General features: G+C 35.8%; 1 long non-coding RNA gene across 1 annotated transcript; it reads right to left on the bottom strand.

Moving 5' to 3' along the window:
- Positions 1 to 4,032: 4,032 nt before the first annotated feature.
- LOC129059119 (uncharacterized) lies at positions 4,033 to 11,372 on the bottom strand. The gene is made up of 5 exons (XR_008524832.2): positions 11,182 to 11,372; positions 10,970 to 11,074; positions 9,542 to 9,599; positions 7,795 to 7,930; positions 4,033 to 7,333 (listed from the first exon to the last, which is right to left on the bottom strand). It is a non-coding gene; the product is annotated as an uncharacterized LOC129059119 (long non-coding RNA).
- Between the last annotated feature and the right edge of the window lie 1,288 nt (positions 11,373 to 12,660).

The raw sequence follows: 12,660 nt of genomic DNA, 5'->3' as shown, positions 1-12,660 counted from the left end.
TACTAAAAATATAAAAAATTAGCCGGGCATGGTGGTGGGCGCCTGTAGTCCCAGCTACTCAGGAGGCTGAGGCAGGAGAATGGCGTGAACCCGGGAGGCACAGCTTGCAGTGAGCCGAGATTGCACCACTGCACTCCAGCCTGGGCGACAGAGCGAGACTGTCTCAAACAAACAATCAAAAAAGAACATTTATTTTTGAATGTCTTCTATTGATAATCCTATCATACTTCTATGCAATAAGAAAGCACGTACATGCATATGTATGATTGAAATGTAGTATTTTCAGGTTTCCTGTGATTACAAATCTGAATACTGTTCTCTGAACTGAGTTTTCATTATAATTAATTGGTATACCTTTCATAAAAACTACTAAAATACATTAAAATTCTTAAAACTAAGGAAATGTAAAAATAAAAATTTTGGTAGTACATCTCTTAATGAGATGGATGTTGTTTTAAAAAACTAATTTATATATCTAAGTATGACTTCTTGCTAGATTTAGACAGTGTTCAAATGATGTTCTAATTGTTCTTTTTCTTCCCTTAGATGTACATATTCAGAAACTTTGATACATAATTAACTAAATAGTAATAGAAAAAGTTTTCTTATTAGAATTTGGCATAATTATTTGAAGTTTTTCCTAGTTATTATTCCAAACTATGTGGATTATTAGAAATAATTTTGATAATCCATCACTACCAGTTAGGTTTTTCGATTTTGTGCAAAGCAAACAACTGGAAACTACCTGACTTACAAAAAGATTCTTTGCCTGTCATTATTTATTTCCTCTCTCAACACCAGCATAAATATCTTTATACTACTTTTTGGCTTCTCAGAAACTTTTTTACCCTGCATTAATGTGTCAGTAACTTTGTGATGGGCACAGAACTATCTTGAAAAGGAAATGGAAATGAAGATCTTGTACCTCAGTTGAAATTTTATTCTCAGCAGCATCAACTCAAGATAGTACATGTGGGAGTTTAAGAACATGGACGTTGAAAATCTGGAAGTTTGTTTTTATGTAGACTAGATGCATAGAAAGTCTTTACATAGACCAGGTTTATGCATACAACTCTTCTAAGACAGCTGATTTAGAGCATTTAACATACCATGAAGAATTTATCTTCTTTAATTTAGGTTTGATAACTGTGTACTCATAATCAGAGTTTAGGTGGTTTTTATTTCTTTCTCCAGTACACATATCCTCTTCTCAAGGAGGTTAAGAGGAACTCAGAAAATATCAACTGCTCCTGTCAAGATATTATGGTACAATAAAACAGTACTACATCTCTAAAGAAGTCTCATAGTACTTGTCTACAATCTGTCTTTCAGGATAGCATTATATAAGAATTGTTAAAAAATGAATTTAATATTTAGAGAAATAAATAGTATTTATTGAAAGATTTGTTTATTCCAAGTATAAATGGAGGAAATATTGGAAAATGTTTATCTTTAAATTTGCCAATAGCTTAAAATAAATTCTGTATGTGAAAAATCCAAGTAAATTAAACCCATTTATCTTTACTGTGGTGTTTATTTTGACCATATCTTTGGTCAATATTCCTATTTCTAGATTAAATAACATTGTTAACCTTTATTCCCACTCCGAAGTCTATTTATGTCTTTAAATTTTGGTTGCTAAACATTTTCCATCTCTTTGAAGTTTTCACTGCTTGTTAAGAAAAACTTCCTAGCATACTCACATATTTATAATGAGAAGCATGTTATTTTTGTACTATGATTGGCTGTTTCCATTTCCATTTAAAATGTACTTTCTAGTGATGTTTAATGTTTTGTTTTCTTTTGTGTGTGTGTTTATTCTTTTGGCTGCCATAGCACATGAAAACATTTTCTTCTTAGAAACTGTGACAACAGCTGTTTTTTTTTTTTAGTATCATAATCAAAATCCATGATTTTATTACTAAAATTAATGAACAACTAACATACCTATGCATGTTATTCTCTCTATACATATAATATTACGTAGAATTCTTCTCACATCTGTATCAGGAAAATATAGAGAAGTTGCACATTTTGCTCAAGATTATACTTCTAGATGATGGTTGAGATAGGATTCAAATCCAATTGAAGTGAGACAATCAAGATTCTAGGCCAGGTGTGGTGGCGCACGCCTGTTATCCCAACATTTTGGGAGGCTGAGGCAGGTGGATCACTTGAGGTCAGCAGTTTAAGACCAGCCTGGCCAAAGTGGTGAAACCTCATCTCTACCTAAAAATACAAAAATTAGCCAGGCGTGGTGGTGGGGGCCTGTAATCCCAGCTACTCGGGAGGCTGAGGCAGGAGAATCGCCTGAACCCCAGAGGCGGAGGTTGCATTGAGCCGAGATTGTACCACTGCACTCTAGACTGGGTGACAGAGCAAGACCTCATCTCAAAAAAGAAAAGAAAAGTTAACTCCAAAGATCTTCTCTTTTTTTTTTTTGAGATGGAGTCTTGCTCTGTCGCCTAGGCTGGAGTGCAGTGGCGCCAATTCGGCTCACTGCCAGCTCCGCCTTCCAGGTTCACGCCATTCTCCTGCCTCAGCCTCCCGAGTAGCTGGGACTACAGGCACCCACCACCACACCCGGCTAATTTTTTTTTTATTTTTAGTAGAAACAGGGTTTCACCATGTTAGTCAGGATGGTCTCGATCTCCTGACCTCGTGATCCACCTGCCTCGGCCTCCCAAAGTGCTGGGATTACAGGCATGAGCCACCACACCCAGCATCAAAGATCTTCTCTTAATCATAAAACTGGAGTTAGAATTCTTACAGCTTTGGAGCCATTCTTCCATGTTTCTTAATTTATCCATGCTATGTCACTAGCATTGTGACTTTATCTGCAGACTGATAGTATCAAATAGTAAGAATACAATTTTCAGGTACGTCTAAAGCCATATCTTCGCTAAAATAAAAATTATATATTTATTAGTTATACATTCTGATAGACTGGTAACTGAAATGTTGTTTTGTTTCTTTTTTCCTGAGTCTTTAACTTCATACCTGATTAATAGTTGAATCTCTTTAAGATTATGAACTTCATTTTTTATTTTTTATTTCCCTCTCACGACTCAAGTCCTACCCCTGAACTCCTGCTGGATTAAAAAGACTTTACAATTTTCAGATGTTGGGGGTTTTTTTTTAACTTTTTTTGGCCAAATGGTATCTGCTTCTAGGTGCTCATTGCTGTATTTCAGGTACCATTGTAATATCCATTTCTTTACTTTTTCTTTATTATGACTCCCTATGTATTCCTGGGATTGCATGTTCCAAGTGCCCAGCTTCCCATTAACATTCATAGATTTCTCTTGCTTCTTAATATCTGCTTTACCCAGTTATCATATATTGTTTCTGCTTCTAGTAGTCAGGTAATATCTCAGAATTTGTGAAAAGAACAGGGAGTAAAATAAATGCACAAAAGCTTTCAGTGTAGAATTGGCAGAATATAGAATAGAGATGCTGAAAAACATATATAAAAAGAAGTAGAAATTCAAAGGCAGATGGCATCTGGCCGGGTGTTACAATGTCTGTAATTTAACTTTAAAATATTTTAGCATAGATAGTGTAATGCTGGATTTTTCTTATTTAGGTTTAGTTACAACTCAGTTGCTGAACTCTGAATTCTAATATGAATGTAAACTCCAGGTGTTGTCAGCTAGTGCCCTCATGAGAAAGCCCATGTTCCAGCTACTACACATGCTCGTCTCTAGCTTGATCAACACAACAGGCTTTTCTAATCATGATAAATGTCAGAAAGGTTTTTCATTTGTGGCTACAGTAAATGACCACAATAAGGGTTAAAATGTTCTCTCAGTGGTGAAATTAAAGGTATTCAACATATGGGGATGAGCTTAAGAATTTTCAACACATGTTCACTCTTTTGAGAACAGTACATAAGAATCCACTAGGCTTACAGCCTTTATCATTAGACGGGATGACCTAGCTCAGTGGATTATAATCTGTGTGGTCTCCACCCATTTATGCTCTTAAAATTTATTAAAACCTCTAAAGAACTTATATTATGAAATTAAAAATAAGAAATCAATAAAATATTTATTAGGTAATTCTTAAATATTGATAAGAAGCTTATTACCTGTTAAACATAAACATTTATGAAAAATAATTTTATTCTTTAAAACCAAAAATGTGGTAAAAGTGGCATTGTTTCATATTTTTGAAAAATCTCTTTAGTATCTGGATTAATAAAAGAAATCTGGATTCCCCTGTGTTTCTGCCTTTAGTCTGTTAAGATATGTTGTTTTTGTTGAAGCATATGAAGAAAATCTGACCTCATATCTCATCTGACTTATGTCACTGGAAGAAAATGTGCTTTACTATCTTTGCAGATAATTTGGATGTTTTTTCCATTGATATTATATCACAATATAACATGTGGTATTTTATTGAAGATTAGTTACAATGTGGAGTCTAAAACTATATCCATGAACATTGTGTATTCTGTTCCATTAAAATCTACTGGTCTATCTTGCACTATGAGTGGGTCTTGTATCCATGCATGATTTTGTAGCATCATGCATTGGTAATTAGGAAATGTTGGTTGACTGACTATCCAGATATTACAAATGTTAACATATTTCATTATGAATATAAAGAAAATCACAGTCATTAATATTTCCACTAATCTCATCAAAAAAATTTAAATATTAGGATACTGTCAGTATGGTGAAGAAGACAAGATTTTCAAAATGCTAAATTTTTCTTGAAGCCTCAAATTTCATCACTGGCAGCAAATCCTGTTAGTTGCTATCTTTGAAGCAACAGGCTGACTTCATTTTTGAGACTGTGTCTGCCAAGTGCCCAAGATTGAATAATCATACTTTGCCTTTTAGTTCTTTCAATTAAATATTCCCTGATTAAAACACCCAGTTCAGCTTTAGCTCAAGTACACATGTGCTTTTCCTTGAGACAACCATTGTACTTCAGTGTGAAGCATAAGGGCTTTCTACACACTTTCCATTTTTCATTTAGAATATTAAAAGACATGTACTCAAGGGCCTGGATGTAATAAAACTAATCAATTTCATTGTTTTCTCAAGGAAGCCCTCAAGGAGCCCTCCTGCCTCCTCCGCCCCATGAATGCTATGGAGTCAAGAACACAAGACTTCTAGCACAGTTCAATGCTGTCTTGATTTGTATTAAGGCTCCAACACTTTTACTCACTGCTGCTTTTGCTTCATCAATGTAAATGTTGAAACACTGAAAGAAAACAAATAGCATCTCAATATTATCACAGAATAGTTTTGGCCTTGCAGATTCCCCAAGAAACCCACAGGGATCACATTCTAACAACTCCTATCCTAGCTGTAATTTTAAAATCTCATTGTGTCTAGCCAGCACCAGAGAAAATTCAGATTTCCAGTTGTTGGTATTAAGGTAAACATAATCTTGCTTCTGGACTCTCGCTCTGGTTAAAGTGAAGGTTTCTCGCTTGGTGGTGCCTGAACCTCTAAGAAGACAGAGAGCTAGGCTTCATTGAACTTACAGAAGTGTGAACAGCTAAAAATTGTTGGTGGCTGGTCTTTTCTACCAAAAACAGCCGAAAAGAATTTTGCCTGACAAATCTGAATAAAGTCGGTTTATAACACTTGTGAAATCACTCATGAAAAAGAAAGTGTTTGCCATCTGCACTCATTTACTTGTAAGGTATAGATCCCAGCTTCTCATAGCAACAGAACCTACCCCCTAGGGTTATCAAGAGGAATAAGAGAACTATATCTTTTTATTCTTTTAAGCATGTAGAAACTGGTTATTTCAATGCTTGACACATAATGAGCCCTCCCTAAGGCTGGCCACTACTCGTATCATTATTGCCATCATCACTATTATTGCACGTCACTTGGAAGGAATTTGAATTGGTCAATAATATTTTTTTGCCTGGCATGAGAGCTATACAGAGAAAGGAGGAGGAATATTTTAGGAAGTCAAAAATAATTCAGTTAGCTTGGAACCCAGGAATGCCCAAAGGAGAATGGTAAGAAATGAAGGTAGAGAAGTTGGCTAAAGAGTCCTTTACAAGTTAGGATGAGGCTTTAGAATCCAGTTTTGCAGGTGCAGGTAATTGGGAGGCCATTAAAGGCTTTTGAATGGTATGATTGGGGTCTGCTTTATCAGATTAACCTGGTAGCAAGATGCATCTTGCATTTCGTAGAGGTAATTCAAGATAGATACAGAACCTGGACGCATGGAATGTACCTTGCCATTTTGACACAATTGTCTATCAGATTTCAATGTTAAAAACATAGTGTGAGTCAAAGTTGAGAAAGAGTAAGCCTCAAATTAAGGAAGGTTGCCACTGAAAGATTAATGTGGTTGGAAATTCTTTGGGTCATAGTTAGTTTTGAGCCAAAAAAATAAAAATAAATGTAAGGCAAACATTGTCAAATTGTTTAAGTTTAGTGCCTACACAAGCTTTTCTCAGTACTATTTTAATATCCTAGAAGAGCTATAATAGTTGGTCACAAAATTATTTTTTAGGCCAGATACATATGAGTTGGGCAGGGATTCCTTTGTTTATCATGGTGTCCATATAGTTTTCTGATGTCTAAAAGAAAGATGGATTACATAAAAACAGTATGTTAGATTTGATTTTCTTTTTCCCTTTACTTATACAAATTTAATTACTAGTAACTAACCCCATATTGCCTGTAGCCAAGGAACACAGTGATAGTGAAATTTAAATGCTTGGCTATGAAGATGTATTTAAGTCATGATATAAAAATAGCCACGTGGTTTTAGTCACTCTTCCTGAGTGAGAAAAGAAAGCAAAACAAAAGAATAATCTCCAAACTCACTAATTCGCCATTGTGATCCTCTAGAATATCCCCTTTCTAGATAACAGCTCTCAGTGAGGAAGACTGAGGTGATGAGGTGGCATATTTATTTATTTTTTCTAGCCACAGGAGAATAGACCACATAATTATGTCAACCTATTTGTCTTTCTCTAATATTTATATTTAAACATAAATTTGTGTTCATCATGTGTGGCTGAAAACACTGCTATTTTCCAGTTCAAATACGGCTAACATGATTAGAGTCGGCATGGAGAAGAAAAAGTACTCTAAATGTGACTGACTAATTAAGTTTGCTTTTCTAGTGTGGAACAAGAATGTACTTCCCAGTGGGCTCCATGTATTGGCATCACCCAGCTGTTTGAAGAATTTTCTTGATGAAAGCAAAGACCGAGGGAGAACAAGGAAAAACAGGTGGTGTGTCAACAGCAAAGTTTCAGTGTGACATCTGCAGGTGGCTCTGTGGATCCAAGGTCAGGGAAATTGACTTCAAAAGAGTCTTCCTTGGGATGCCAAGTCTTCAGAAACTAAATGAGAGTGGAGAGAGTTAAAAGAGCCTTAAAAATAGAGAAAAAGGGAAATAAGGCATATCAAGGCGTTCATAAACTTTAGAAAAGGATTTCATTCTGTTCAAATATGTCTATTTATCTCTCATCTATCCAATATACATATTACTCTTCTTTTTTGTATAATATTAAAACTGCAGAATACTGTATGTTTCGTTATGTCCATAATCACACACACACATACACACACACCTCAAAACACCTATGAAACCTTTTATTGTCTTTTATTGTCATCTCACACCAAACCAGTAGGGTGTGCTCATAACTCAACATTTTACTTGTCACAGCCCCACCCTGACCCTGTGGTGTTTTTACTAATGGTAAACAAAAATAGCATATGTTGTAAGAGACAAAACACCCAATCTGCATGTTGCTCTTGCATTTGGTTTCATGGCTCATTAAAATGACATATTATGATATACTTGCTTTGGTTTCTCTGCTGAAATGTTGATCAATGTGTTCTTCGGTGAAATGAAATGTTCGTCAATGTCTTCTGGTGAGTAATCCCCCAATCACCAAAATTTCTGTCTTGTCTCCTGAATCTTTTCTTTTGGACAGCTGGCATTATTCAGAATTGGTTATAGGAATCCTTCTCATAAATAAATACTTACACAGAATGATAAGAAACTAAATTATGCTGCTAAAACATGTCTATATTTCATCGCGTAGCACTTAAATGAACAATGCAGAAGCCATCTAGTAACATATTCCACTGCTTTTTACTTTTAAGAAGCAGACCTCATTTCTCTTGCTGGAAAGTGAAAAAATATAGTTTGACAAAAACTGACTTGGAGTAGAACTAAGAGACAAAAATTAAGCATGAATACAAACAGTTCTTTCCAGGATAAAAATAGTCAGCAGAACATTGCATTGGCTTTCCCTTTTGACTTTGTAATTTGTGGATGTAGAACACATTTAGTGGACTTCATGGGCTCTACATGTAAAAAAGTTGGCTGAAGGATGCAGACAAAATGGATAATATGAGCTCATCTGTCTCCAAACACTGTTTGGTTAATGACTGTGTAGACTACAATTGTTTAATTGTACCTGGAACAGCTAAAAAATGACTAAGCTTAAAAACTTCAAAGCATATTCACATTTGGATTGGCCAATAGTATATTTGCCCATATTTCTATGCAAGGTCAAAGTTAGGGGAGGATATATCTAGATATTCTATGACACCCCACAGGTCTCATATATGTAATTCTTCATTGAGAATATTTAATATGCCTTTTTAACAAGGTGAAAACAAAAGCACACAAAAAGAGGTTACACCAAATATGAGGCTTTGTAATTATTAAAACCTTTACTTAAAAATGAATTTGTTGCATTGTGAAAAATGCAAGTCATGATATGCTATCCATGCTCTTCCTTTCACCTCCTTTCTTGCAGTTGTCAGGTGAGAACCATCCTAGTGGTTCTGGCCAATGGACTGTTAGCAGAAATGACTTGTGTCAGGTCTGGGTTGGGATAGTTTAGAATCGGTGAGTCTCTTTTAATGCAACCAGTCTTAAAGGCACATGTTCTGAATGGCTGGATATTGCCTACATTAGGGCCATCCAACACATGTCAGTCTCTATGGAGTGAGAAATAAACCCTGTGTCTCTTAAGCTTTAACATTTTGTGGTTTGTCTGGTAGCAAGCGTCAAGAATCGTGATTAAAATATAACGTGACTAGTTTTTAAATAAGTATGTAAACTATATTTTTATATAATTGTTACAAATAAAAGTGTTTAATTCAATTATTGCTTATTTATTTACAAATAGATAATGCATTAATAGAGTTCATGATTTAAAAGTGGAATGGGCTATAGAGTGAAAAAGCCCTTTTCGATTTCTGAACCCGTGATCACCGATTTCCAATCCGTAGGGACAGACAATGTCAATAGTTTCTTATATCTATTTCCAGATATATTCCACATATATTATATTCATTTTTGCACAGATGAATGCATATTATATACTATTCTTTATTCTTCTTTTGGTTTACAAGAAGTCTTCATATATTAGGAGTATTGGCCTTTTGTCTATCATATGTATTGCAAATGATTTTTCTCACAATTTCATTTGTCTTATGACAAATGCTTTTCTAATGAAAAATTATTTATTTTAGTTGAATTTATGTATCAAACTTGGAAGATTTCTGAGACGATATTTTAAAATGCTTACCTGCTTTTGTCTCTATCTTCTGTCGTTTTATTTCCTCACAGTTAAAATCTTGATATACCTGAGGAGAGTATCTAATTATGCATCCAACTTTAATCTTTTCCTAATAGCTCCATAGTTGTCTCAATTCTATTAAATACTTTGCTCACTGATTTGAAATGCAACCTTTATCACATCTACTTTTCCATAAGTTCTTGAAGCTATTTCTAGATTCATTAGTTCATTATATTGACGTGTCTCCCTATTTGTGTGCCAACATCAGTCTTCAGTTCATGCTAATAACTTCTACACTCATTGCTTCAGTGAAATTTCTCTTGTCCAAAGAAGATGTTTAATACACTGTGGAAGTCCTGGCCATATGTGGCAGGTGAGGAAAATGGGATGAGAGCTATCAAACAAGTAGGAGGTGGTGTGGAAAGGGAAGGCCTCTCAGAATCACTGTATTTTTATTTATTTTTTGAGACAGGGTCTCACTCTGTCACCCAGGGTAGAATGCAGTGGTGCAATCTTGGCTTACTGCAACCTCTGCCTCCTGGGTCCAAGCAATTCTCCCATCTCAACCTCCCGAGTAGCTGGGATTACAGGCGCCGGCAACCATGCCCAGCTAATTTTTGTATTTTTAGTGGAGACAGGGTTTCACCACGTTGGCCAGGCTGGTCTCAAACTCCTGGCCTCAAGAGATCCACCCGCCTCGGCCTCCCAAAGTGCTGGGATTGCAGTTGTGAGCCACCGTGCCCGGCCAGAATCACTGTATTTTTAAATAGTAAGCCTGAATTATTATTTTTTCTTCTTTTTAATACTTTGGGCTATAGAAGTGAGGTTGTAGAGAGTACTGGGAATGTAAGCTCATTGGTAGGTACCTACATCTTTCTATATCTTCCCATTCCTGGTAATTTGAATCTGCTGATATCGCCAACTCAAGTTAGGAGTGGAAAGTGTCTGGTTACCCTTTTTTTTTTTTTTGGCTCAGAATGACTCATTTCTCCCCAAAAAAATTAATAAAAAATATTTCAGAGAGATTATAGTAATACACATTTTTAGTTGTTTAAAGTTCCCCTTGGAAACTGACTGAATCAGGGTAAAAATATAGTCTCATAGTTTATCTGATACAGTTTACATCACTCATTCAATATTTTGGATATCTCAAGTATGAGAAAGACTTTGAGAAAAGTAGATAATTTTAAGTAAGAGCCTAAACAGGCTAGAAAATATTTTTAAAATAAGACCTAACTCCTAAAAAGGAAACTCAAACAAAGAAATATTGTTTCTTTGTGATTTTCTGTGTGGTTTAGAAAATGTTAAGGAAATTGCACTCAAGATCTCGACTATAAAATTTTAGGCTTTAAAAATGAAGTTATTCTGAATCAGCTGTAAGTAGAGCTAGTAATCTTATTTTCCTTGTAAACAGGCCACTTATCATCAGTCTCTTACCTTGGACTTTGTCCTTGTTTTTGGCTGTTTGCTTTAATCTGACTGAAATATGGCAGAATAAATTATTGGTGTATAAATGTTCACAGAATTTCTTCTTTCCTCAATCTATTGAAGAGAATATTATAACAATCATCCCTGTTTTGCTCCTCTTGAAGAATAAGCATATCAGTTCCCTGTTGTATAACAAACCATCTCAAATCTCAGGAACTTACCATAATAAGAATTCATTTAGCTCATCAATCTATGGCCAGATATTTAGGCTAGGCTTGGTGGGGGTATTCTCATCTTGAGTGGTTTGATGTACAGGTCTGGTGTATACTGGCTGCCAGCTAGGTCAGCAGCCATATCTGAACTGAGAATCTCCCATCCTCCAGCAGGCTAGCCTGGATGTATTCTTATAGTGCTGTCGTAGAGCAAGAATGAGAACAAACCCAGTTAGTCAAACTATTTCCCAACCCTCTGCTTATGTTCCACTTTCCAAAATTTCAGCGGCTAAAGCAAATAACATGGCCAAGCTTAGGGTGAGGGTAGTGGGGGCTATAAAGTTTCGTGCCAAAGAACATATTCATAGAGAGGAGTGAGGAACTGGGGTCGTTCATACATCAATTGATCACATTGAGAAATAACAATGTATTGAAGGAAGAGATGTTAATAAGTAATCATAATTAATAGTTGATGCAAAATGATATAAGGAGCAGGAAAGAGAAGAAATCAAAGCATCATGAACTGGGAGTAGAGTACGATTTTTTTTTTCTTTTTGGGCGGGGAGAGAGCATGCATGAGAAAGAAACCTGCCAGGAAAATGGAATGGAAACAAAGGGTACTTTAATGGGTGTTTCTAAAGACTTTTTATTTGCAGTCACTTTAATGTCATCCAAGAGGTCATAAGAAGAAATTCCTCTTTAATCACTTTTGGCTCTTGAGCTGTAATTTGTATGTGTCACAGCTCCATGACTAAACTGCATTGATCTCTAGATTCAGAAGTGGTTACTGCAGACACTGTAGCTTGCATGCCCACAGTCATACTCCTCTTTTACATTTTTAACAGATACATTATTTTTGTCCCAACTGCAGCGTCCTCTGGGAAGTCAAATGCCTCTTTGAATGCGCTGGTTGTTAAGTACTGTAAGCTCCAGACCCATCCTCTGTTCTTTTCTTTATGATTGTTATGGCTGGAATTCTGCAAGCCATTCTTTTCCTTTGCCCGCTCACTCCCTGTTAGGTCCTGCCAATAGGGAGCACTAAAGGAAGTGAAGAAGAGACACGCACCTCCCTGATTGCTTGCTGTAATAATTCGCTCCTCGTCTCAGCATTTGGTTTAAGTAATAGCAGTTGGTACCAGTTTCCAATTTTTTCTGTATTTCAAGAAGTAGCTTCATCATGCCAGCTCAGAGGTATCAGTGCCAGATGGCTCAAGTTCCCTCTACAGAAGTCTGAGTCCCAGCTCTGTAGGATGTTCCTTTGAACTGTTAAGGCACTAGCACCAGCAGAAAACTTCTGTTTTAGGCTTGAACTGGTATCTGACCAAAAGCAATTTAATTAACCTCAAGGGGCCTTAGTTAAAGAGGTTCTAAGGTTGCTATCATTTCTAGTATTGTCTCAATATATTTGTCTATGCGATGCACTCCCCCTTCATGCACAAAACTGATTGAAAAGTGAAAATTTTGAAGTGTTTAATTTAGGAATTATTT

Source organism: Pongo abelii, chromosome 3, assembly GCF_028885655.2.
Source record: "Pongo abelii isolate AG06213 chromosome 3, NHGRI_mPonAbe1-v2.0_pri, whole genome shotgun sequence".
NCBI lineage: Eukaryota > Metazoa > Chordata > Mammalia > Primates > Hominidae > Pongo > Pongo abelii.
This window is presented reverse-complemented; position numbering and strand designations above follow the sequence as displayed.